This window comes from Drosophila albomicans, chromosome 2R (assembly GCF_009650485.2).
Source record: "Drosophila albomicans strain 15112-1751.03 chromosome 2R, ASM965048v2, whole genome shotgun sequence".
NCBI classification, from domain to species: Eukaryota; Metazoa; Arthropoda; class Insecta; order Diptera; family Drosophilidae; genus Drosophila; species Drosophila albomicans.
In genome coordinates, this window is record NC_047631.2 from 940990 (window position 1) to 950475 (window position 9486).

Consider the following 9486-nt stretch of genomic DNA (forward strand, 5'->3'; position numbering starts at 1 on the left):
ATTTTGCAACTCCATCGACAACATTCTATTTCTAGCCAACAAAGTTTCATACAGGTGGCTTGTGTCGATTTGTGAATTTTGAGTTACTTTTAAAATTTGGTTGACTGTGGAGGTTAGTTTATTAATTTGGTCCTGAACTCTAGTATTTATTTATATTTGTCTATTGTTGGAATTTATCAGTTGCATCTCTGTGAACCTAGTCCTTTCTAAATCACCTGCATCAGGTGTACCTGCCACAAGCTTTAGTATGGACCCTAGGAAGTCTATGCTTCTCGCGACCCTGTGGTGCGTACCCAAGGCCTCTAGCAAGTCCTGCAGATGCACTGTATCTACGACCAGGAGCTTCTTCATGTGAGACTGTGGAAAAACGTCAATGAGCCTGTCTCTTCTACAACTCGTTCGTACTCCGACAGGTTCGCGGAATGTTTTACAAAAGCATACTCTTCCCAAACCAGGACTTGTCCATCTATGATGGGGATGTATTTGACGTGCGAGTAGTTGGTGATGTGCGCCGAAGCCAGCGCCAAAGACAAGTATGATTTCAAACCTGTAGGGTGAAATGAGTTTATTTTTATTTTTACTTTGGCTATTTCTTTTCTGCAGAGAGGTTACCCAGCACCAAATGGAAGATTGAAGGAACTTATGCCAAGGTGGCTAAACACAAATGTGCCTAGTGGCTGATGAAACTATTACTGACTAATACTAACGTGCCTAGTGCTAAAAAAATATAAATGCCTAGTGGCTAAAAAATATAAATGCCTAGTGGCTAAAATTCCACCGCTCTTTCTTCGCACAACGGCGTCAGCTTGTTTCCCAGCCTTCTGTTGGACTTAATCAAAACTTTCTCGCCAACTTCAAAAGAATTGAAGAAGCGCCGGCTTCAGATCTTCAATAGTTCTTGACGGAATGGGCTGTACTACAGAGAACTTTGAGAATTTGTCAATGCAGGTGAGGAAATACTTTTTATCAGTGGAAAAGATGTCTATGTGTAACATTTCTCCCGTGTGTGAAGGGACTGGCGTCTCACCTAGTTCTTGCTTCCTAGGGTGCCTGTCGTATTTGGCCCTGCGGCATACCTTACAATTCAACGTTATCTCGTTCGCGAGCTTTGTCATTTTTGGGAAGTAGTAGTCTGTTAAGACAGCTTGACATTCTCTTGTGCTGCCCTGTTGGCGCGATTATGTTCATCCGTCAAGATTTCCCTTCTCTCATTGACGTCGAAGATGTCAGCGACTATCTTCTTGCAATGCTGGAATTTCGTCGCTGGGAATGTTCTAACCAGTTCATCTTGAATCTGGGCGAGGGTGTGGAGGTCGCAATGGATCGCGTTAACCACCTTGGGGTTGACCGCAATTTTCATTTCCCTAATTAAGGATTCCCTGTCTACGAAATGAAGCGTATGCCGTGTTTTCTCTTTGAACTATATGGCTTTCCTTGTTAAAGGGTATCTTGCCTCCTCAATCACGATCTGATTTCTAAAGCAATTTATTGGCTTATCGGAGGTCTCAATGGTGTAAGTGGCAGAGGCTTCGCTGTGTATCGTAGCGACGTCAGAGCTGGGGGTGTTGTCTACAAGGGAATTCACGTTTTGCCGTGACAGTGCATCTTTCCCGGGCTTGTAGAACAACCGGGCGCCGGTCTCGTCGATCCGGGCTTTCCAACGCTTTATCTTTGCATTGGGGTTACCCTCAGAAACTGCAAAGGTCAAAGGTTGGTGGTCTGTATAGACGTTGATTTCTCTCGCTCCATAGACATACTGACGAAGCTTTGCTAAGGCCCATACAATTGCTAGGACTTCACGCTCGTTAGTAGCGTAGTTCGCCTCTCTGTCTTTGAGAGTTCTAAAAATCATTGTGATGGGCCGGCCATTCTGTGAGAGGACTGCCCCAATGCCGTACGCCGAGGCATCGGTGGTCAGATCGAATGGCTGCATGTAATCCGGATACATTAGCATGACCTCTTCCGATGCCAGAATATTCCTCAGTTTTTCGAAAACGTTGCGCTGCTTTTCGTTGAAAGACACAGGAATATTCTTTGATTTATATTTGCTGATTGTGCCGTTTTCACCTTTTAAGATGTCGGACACTGGTTTTGCGATGGCAGCAAAGTCTTTCACAAAGCACCTATAGTAGACCTAGGAAGGATCTAACCTCGTATAGGTTTTTTGGTTCAGGGTAATGCTGAATGGCCTTTACTTTTTCGGGGTCAGTTCTAGCTCCCTGATCAGTGACTATAAACCCAAGGTACTCTACGCTTGTTTTGAAAAACTTAGATTTTTCTTTAGCGACCCTCATGTTTGCTTCACTTAATTTTTTCAAAATCTCGTCAACGTGTTTGACGTGATCGTTTTCATTTTTTGAAAAAATTATGACATCATCTACGTAGACGTAGCATGTCTTACCGATTTCTGTGCGGAGCACATCGTCGATGGCTCTCTGGAAGATGCTTCCCGCGTTCTTCAGACCGAACGGAAGCCTACAAAATTCGTACTTGCCCCCATTTACGGAAAATGAGGTTTTTTCGCGATCACGTTCCGCCAGAGTTATCTGGTGGTAGCCTGACTTCAGGTCCAGTGTCGTGAAGTACTTTGCTTGTCCGAGGTTTGCCAATATCATTGATATGTTTGGCATTGGGTATTTGTCGGCAATGGTCTTTGAGTTCAGCTTCCTGAAATCTATTACCATACGTTTTTTCTTGTTACCCATTTCGTCCACACCATTTTTGTCAACCCAAATTGGGTTGTTATATGGAGGTCTTTTACCTCCGAATCGACGAAGTCGGCCACGCCCATAGGGTAAGGGTATAGCTTAGAGTATACAGGCTCCTCGTCCTCCGTTCGTATGGTCGCTACAACCGAAGTGTTGAACGGTAATGCCTCGTCTGGGTTAGCGAATGCCTTGACCCTGAGCTTTAGCATCTGTGCGAATTTCGCTTTAACACATGATGGAGCTTCTATATCTGCTGCTGTTGTGAGATTAACGCTTACACATTTACGATACCGGATAGCCTCGGTTTTGGATCCTACCCTTAATTGCTTGCTTTTTAAGCATAACTCGACTCCTGCCTGAGCTAGGAGGTCATGGCCTATAATGCCATCAAATGCTGATAGGTTGTTTAGTAAAAAAAATGGGGCGGTTACGCCGAAGATTTGTAACAAGCATTTTTCGGTAATTTTGTTTGAGCCATGGATTGAATAAATCGAGAATGGCTTATCGACAGGGGTAATAGATTTTAGTTGCTGAAATGGCTTTATGTAGCTCTTTGCAGCGCCCGTGTCGATTAAAAATTTTCTGCTGACCCCTGCTACTCTTCGCTGAATGAACGGTAGCAGGGACTCTCCCCTAAAAAATTGACTGTGTCATGGTCAGAGTCTGCGTCGCTGTCTATATTGCTGACGGCTGCAGTGGCTGTTTCATTGTAGGAGGGGAACGTCTGTGCCTGTGATGTGTCTGGTGTAATGTGATCGACTCTCTGTCGCTGAGCTTGTCCAGACGTGCGCTGAGAAGCGGATCGTTTCTGGTTTTGGGTGTAGTTATTACCCGAGTGACTTGGCTTTGAAAACGCCGTTTGTTGTCGAAATTTGGACGAGGATGGGTCTACGTCCATTGGCTCAGGCGCAGTGTTGCCAACTCTTAGTGGTTGTTTATAGCAGTGAAAGCATAAAAAAGTAGCCAAAAATAGCAAGATTTCTTAAAAAATAGTAAATTAAAATAGCCGTTAGTTTTCAATAACAAAATCTTATATTTTTGTACATTCAGTGTACAAATCTAATGATTCTTCCTCGATAAGCAAATTGTTTAAAACTTGCGCAATTTCCACCTCCTCGGAACCAATATATTAGAAAAATGCGGTAAACTCATCAAGTATTTTTGTAAAGCTTATATCTGTCGATTCATCAATCAATAAACTAAATTTTGAATTTGCATGTCGTTTTGCAGACATTCCTGGAAATGTGGCGACAGCACATTTTTTATAACTGCCATGCACATTGTTCGATGAATTTTTGTCTGGCGTTCCTTAAAGATTTGCGCGCACAAATTATTAAGGTGGTCAACCGAACTGATTGAACAGTGTTGAGCCACAAACAAGCAGAGATTCCTTTGAGAATGTCTCTGTAGATGTTTTGGGAAACTCTATTGTTTGGTTACCTCGCCGTACTTCAAGGTTTGCCTTGTGTTTTTTAGTTTCAACGGGCGATTTCAAGTCCCACAACTTTGCATTTAATGTGCATTTGCAATATTTGCAAAATGCTTTTGATTTGTTAGTTAAATCTTTTGCAATACAGTCCTTAAGTTGGGAATCCTCCAACTAAGCATCGCGAACTTTTTGTCTATGCAATTTAAGAAACAACCGCACAAACACAATAATCAGTGAATTTGAATTAGAGATGGTAGCATTCCGAGCGCGAAACGATGTTGAGAAAATACCAAGTACCCAAAAGCTACAAAGGGGTAAATAATATTTTAGTATTTAAAATACACAATTCGGTCACGCTGGGCGGTAAGCGTGGTGTGTATATATCGATAGCCACAAACAAAGTCTCTATTGCCAATATACGATTTCCGAAAATTAAATTTGAAGGTCCACTTTTTTTTAGTCGACTTTAAATAAATAAATATAATCAAATATTACAAATAATTTAAAATAGCTAAAAAATAGCAAATTTTTTTTGTGAAATAGCCAACATAACAGGCTCTAGCAAAATTGAGTGGTTTCTAGTTTTAGGTCATGCAAAATAGCCAAATCTGGCTAGAAAATAGCCAAGAACTTGGTACGCTGAGGCAGGGTAACATGACACTTCAATATTATGATGAGGTCGAGAAAAAACTCACTTTGTTGATAAACAAAGTCAACATGAGTTACGAGCCAGCCCTGGCGGAGGGCTTACGTGACAAATTCCGCGACGACGCGTTGCGAGTTTTTGTTTCCGGGCTTAGACGTAATCTCACAGATGTTCTTTTTGCTGCAAAACCTAAAGACCTGCCTACGGCTTTAGCCCTTGCACAGGAAATTGAATCGAATCACGAAAGGTACGCTTTTGTCGCCAACTTCGCTAAAAGTTTAGAAGAAAAAGCCAACAGAGCGGAACAGAAGATTCAAAGTAAAGTCCAAAAATCGAACTCAAAACAGTCCAAGTCCCCACATTTTAAGCAGCAGCAGAGTAGCAAGCAAGGTGACCAGGCTCAAAACAAGCCAAGCAGCTCAGACACGCCTGACTCAGGCTCACTGTATGTGAAATCAAGGCGACTTATGATTGCCTCAAAGTTCAAAACTGTACCAAAAGAGGCAAGAACTGCATCGGCAGGGCCTCGAATTTTACTCCTAATTATGATTACCGCCTGATAATGGCGCGAACTACCATTATATGGTTTAAAAATGTTATAGGCGGCCAACGCCGCTTGTCTCCAAGAGACATATGCATTTGACGGCATCCAATGGTTCGTCGCAACGTATGTCGTTTCTTATCTCTATTGCAGCATTCGTTGATTCTATTTAACAGCTCTTGTTTCTCCCGCTGGCTTGTGATTGCTTGCTTAGCTAAAGCGTTGGCGATAGCTGCCTCGACTACAACTCTAAGTTGTTCTGGGTCTATGGCTGCCTGAGGGTTTCTGTGACTGTGCTTACTTCTAATAACTCTACCTCTAAGAATTCTAATGTGGTCTTCAGAGTCTGACCCTGAACTGCTAGATTCCTGTTCACGATTTCTATAATTACGGAACGCTGAGCTCATGAGTTGATGCACTGAAAGTATAATCTGCTGACGTTAAAAATAAACATAAAAATAAACACAATCAACCAAAAGAAGGTGTTTATTGTTCAACAATGAATATTAAACTGTGAGTCACAAAATTTAGGGCTTATGGTTTAATGTTAGTTTTGCAGACTAAAAAACATTTTGTTACAAGGAACTCTACTTACATGACTTGTTACGAGAATTTTATAGGGTAGGATAGGGTATAGTTCCCGCGCAGCAGTCTCCGGTTTGTGGTTATTATTATGGGGTATGGTTCCCGCGCAGCAGTCACTGGTTTGTGGTTGTCGTTGTTTTTTTTTTTTTTTATTTTTAGCGGTTGTTGTTGTTTTTTTTGTTTTTATTGTTGTCACTTTGGTTTTTGATTTCAGTGGTTGTTGTTTTTTTTATTTTTTTTTATTTATTTTTAGTGTTTGTCACTGTGTTATTGCCGTTGCTGGTTGAGCAACGTTGTTGATTTCTTGTTTTTATAACGCGATATTTGCACACGCGTGGGTAATCAAAATTACCACTGGTTGGGCGCCAATTAATTAAATCAATTAGATTGTTTTACTTTAACCAAGAGTTTGATTAAATTTATTAACACCTGAAATCCAAGAACTTGAAAATACAAGGCGGAGTATTTCTTATTACTGTTTATTACAGGGCCGATGTGCCTCTGTTCGAATGAACTAACATATGTAACATTTGCAACAAAGCAATCCCGCAACTTATGGTTACGAGATCGTTTCATAGCGGCCACGCAAATATGCTGTGGTTGCCGGCTATGCAACGACATCCGGTCAAATGCTTATTCAGCTATGTATTTGGCCAGTGTCGTATTCGGTCAGCGAACTCAGACCTTTTGTTTGTCTTAACTTCTACATCAACAGCTGACAAGACTCCGGGATCGCTTGTGCGAGACAATTTACAACCATTATACCAATAAGTTTATGTGTGATATGACTGTATATGTGTACATCATTCGCTGATAAGGCACCGGGATCATCAATACACAGAAAATCATAAAAAGAAACCAACGAAAATGGCAAAAAAAACAAAATTCACCATCTCAAACTACTGTGTGTGGTGACCGTGTGTGTGTCGAAAAGTACGTGGTTACCTTGAAAGAGTGTGGTTGTATTGCGAGTGGTCGTTGTGGTTTTGTAGTTGTGTGAACAATCGTAATGAAACGACCTCTGGCGTCGAGTCAGTGTTGCCAGATTTTGGGCGACAGCAAAAGCTAGATGGAAGGAAAAAATAACACTGCTTCTTTTGTGGTTTTGGCAAGAACCGTTTTGTTACACACAAGAGAATGACAGTTTTCACTTTTGGTTTTCGTTTTGAGACCAAGACCGAGATTTTCGTTTTTAGGTGCTCCGGTTTTCACAAGTTTTTAGTTATCGTTTTGCTATCAGAAAGCTTCATTTCTCATCATTTCTTGCTGCCGAAACAGCTGATTTGAGTTTTGGTCAGAAGCAAACAACGCGTAAAAATGCCTTTTTTATTTTCAATTGCATGTTTCGAAGCCAAAAGAAAGCAAAAGTTATTTGACTTAAGAAAATCTAAGCAATTAAGATGTAATACATGTGTTTTTAATATGTCTGACGACCGGTAAGTCACATTTGCAACATTCAAAATTTTGCCTCTAATTAATGTTTATTGCAGATTTGTCCAATCATTTAGGATTGATAAATTAAAAACATATTGGAGACAGTTAAGCCACATTTAAAAGTTACCACACTGTCTCACTTAATGCAATTAGTTTCTGTATTGCGATATCTTGCTACTGGGTGTTATCAGTTTTCAATCGCCAAGGACCATCACATAAACATAGGACGAAGCACATTTGGAAAAATTCTCCACATATTTATTCCGTTGCTGAACAGGCTTCTTTGTCAGGATACAATTTTGCCTTCAGATGTCTAGCCAGCAAATGCGGAAATCTAGCGAATACTTCTTTAGCAAATATCAACTGCCAAGAATAGTCGCCTGCGTGGATGGAACTCATATAAAAAAAAGTGAAACCTGTAAATAATGCCTCTGTTTTTTTTTTAACAGAAAGGGCTATTACAGCATGAACGCCATGGTTGTAAGTAGAATGTCTAAATTGGATATAGTTACGTTAAGATTTTACTTTTACCTACAGGTTTGCAACTACAATATAGAGATTATCGCTATTGATGCGACACACCCCGGATCCTGTCATGATTCTTTTATTTGGAATCATTCAAGCGCCAGGGAATATTTGTCCAGAACAATAAATTAATATTTTGTTTTGGCAGATTCTGGCTACGCACAGGAGAGTTTCGTGTTAACTCCCTACAGGAGCGAAGAGATGGGGACGCATCAGCATCGATTTAACTTAAGATATGATGGAGCCAGAAACACAATAGAACGAACAATTGGTGTGCTTAAAAGCCGTTTCCGTTGTTTACAACGATGCTTAAATTATCAGCCCATTTTTTGTTGCCAAATTGTTAACGTATGCTGTGCTTTGCACAACATTGTATGTAGAAGACGGAATTTGTCAATAAGTGACGACTTTCAATTGGAGGATATTGAACATGCTATGAATGATAATGACATTGAAGGAAATGATGACGGACCATCTGTACGCGACGAAATTGCTCTATCTCTGTCAATATAACAAAATAAATAAACAAATTATTCATTGCAGTTATTAAAATGTATTTATTCATTTTTTTTTTAAATTTGTTCAAATTTTGAAAGTAGCTCCTTTTTTAAATTTAAGTCTTCTTGTTGAAGACTTTCCATTTTTTGGAAATGCTCAGACATTGTTAAATTCATTTATTTCATTTCATCTAATTGAGCTACGTACAGACTTCGCGACGCTTTCTCCTCGGTTCCTCCACCTCCTCTGTGGCTATCTCCTCAACTTTTTCCTTAGCCACCTCTTCTTCTACCATGGTGGTTGGTGTTCCATATGCCAGAGCGCCAACTCCCTCGATGATCTCAAAAAGCCCGCAGAGCTTCGCCACGTCCTCCTCCATGGCTGTCAGTAAGGACCCCCGCCCGTAGCCCTGACCTCTGCCTTATTTTGAGCAATTTTCTTGCGAATATTGGCCTTCCAATCGCACCAAACCTGGAATGTATTATTATAATATATTAGTTTGTCATAATTTTGGGGATACTCATACCTTTTTCCATCCCGCAACATCTTTAATTGGAGGCCCAATTGCGTTCAAGACACCTGCAAGCTCGCTCCATTTAGCTTCTGCAGCCACACGATCGTCTTTGGCAAATGCACGCGCCAGATTTTCGTTAGCCTGCATAAAATTGAGAATAATTTCATCCTGAAATGTTGATTTGTGTTTCCCCTGCAAACAATATATTAGTATTTTTGTTTTTTATAAAAATAAACTTTTTTTTACTCACATTTTTCAAAATCAGTTGAACGGCAATCAGCTGTTTCCCACAAATAAAAGGGATCCCACCTTTTTAATGGATTTCATTCCGATGTTTTAAACAATTTCTTTTATACAGTTTTAGCACATAAGTAATTAAATTAAATTAATTAATTTTAAAAAAACATATTTTACCCAACTTCAACAAATTTAATGCCATCCGTTTGATTATACAAGTATCCACCAAAAGTATGGCAGCCTAGGCGATAATTCATGGTGTCGGATTTATCGGTCGCTCACCAAAACGAAAATTGTTGTTGCCGACTTCAAAATTTTATTTCCAAATTTGGATGGGGTCAGAAATTAGTCGTTTTAAAAATACTTACA

General features: G+C 40.2%; 1 pseudogene; it reads left to right on the plus strand.

Annotated features, from left to right (window-relative positions):
- The first annotated feature begins 5416 nt into the window (after nt 1–5416).
- Nucleotides 5417–8381, plus strand: LOC117573122 (putative nuclease HARBI1; annotated as a pseudogene).
- The last annotated feature ends 1105 nt before the right edge of the window (nt 8382–9486 follow it).